The following is a 1,516-nucleotide window of genomic DNA, read 5'->3' as shown; positions in this document are numbered from 1 at the left end:
AAATTATTTTGACTCAGTATATCCGAATATAGGACTTCGTGATTTAGAAAAAGCGGCTAACATGCAACATAAAGAAGCATGTTATGCTTACGGGTTAGTAATGTTCGCTTCTCACCAAAGTGAGAACAAGAACATCGGGCTACAACTATTAAACAAAACGTTCCCACAAGTAACGGAGTCGGTAATTGGGATAAGAAATGAGGTTTTTAGGTTATTACGAGACTGTTGGTCATTACGTAACCCTCGTCCCTTTGATGACGTTACAACACGCTGTCTTATCAACGGCCATAACGGTTATGTTCCACAAGACCAAGGATGGGAAGTAGTCCTAGTAAAACCAAAATGCATGACTTGTTTCTGGACGTATGAATTACGTGTCTTTATTGCCTTTGCTGAACGACTTGTGTACTAGCTAGAATTATCTTCACAACTATCTTGTATCAAAGTTATTGTGTGCTATATTTCATGCTTTATGTAAAATAAGCGGTATTGTAAGTTTGTAAAATATTGTATAAAAGTTTGAACGTGAAATATTATTACAATCAGTTTTTCATATAGAATTGTAGTAGTTGAATTGTATATTAGCTACTAAGTATGAACTTAACGGGTAGGTACTACCCGAATTTAAACTTATAAAATGCTAATATGAAGAAAAAGCTTTTATAAATGAGTTCATATTATGCTACGAAATACTATTAACTACTCTTAATATTCTGTATGATTAACTTGTTCCATTTGACTATTTTGAAGGAAATGGCACCGACTACTCGACACACCGTGAATATGAATGAAGAGGAATTCCGTACTTTTCTAGCTTCAAACATAGCCGCGGTGCAGGCTGCGCTACATACCAACAATAATCTTGGATCTGGCAGTACAGGAAATCGTGTAGGATGCACCTACAAAGAATTCACTGCCTGCAAACCTTTGGAATTTGATGGAACCGAAGGACCGATCGGATTGAAACGGTGGACCGAGAAGGTCGAATCGGTGTTTGTCATAAGTAAGTGTACTGAAGAGGACAAAGTGAAGTACGCTACGCATACCTTCACAGGTTCTGCGTTAACATGGTGGAATACCTATCTAGAGCAAGTGGGACAAGATGATGCGTACGCACTACCGTGGTCAGCATTCAAGCACTTGATGAACGAGAAGTACCGTCCCAGAACCGAGGTCAATAAGCTCAAGACAGAACTTAGAGGGTTACGAACCCAAGGATTTGATATTACCACGTACGAAAGACGATTCACAGAATTGTGCCTATTGTGTCCGGGAGCATTCGAAGATGAGGAAGAGAAGATCGACGCGTTTGTGAAAGGATTACCAGAAAGAATCCAAGAAGATATAAGTTCACACGAGCCCGCCTCCATACAACAGGCATGTAGAATGGCTCACAAACTAGTGAACCAGATTGAAGAAAGAATTAAAGAACAGACTGCTGAAGAGGCCAATGTGAAGCAAGTCAAAAGAAAGTGGGAGGAAAACGGTGATAAGAATCACCAATACAACAACAACA

This window comes from Rutidosis leptorrhynchoides, chromosome 2, assembly GCF_046630445.1.
Source record: "Rutidosis leptorrhynchoides isolate AG116_Rl617_1_P2 chromosome 2, CSIRO_AGI_Rlap_v1, whole genome shotgun sequence".
NCBI lineage: Eukaryota > Viridiplantae > Streptophyta > Magnoliopsida > Asterales > Asteraceae > Rutidosis > Rutidosis leptorrhynchoides.
Note: the sequence above shows the minus strand (reverse complement) of the source record.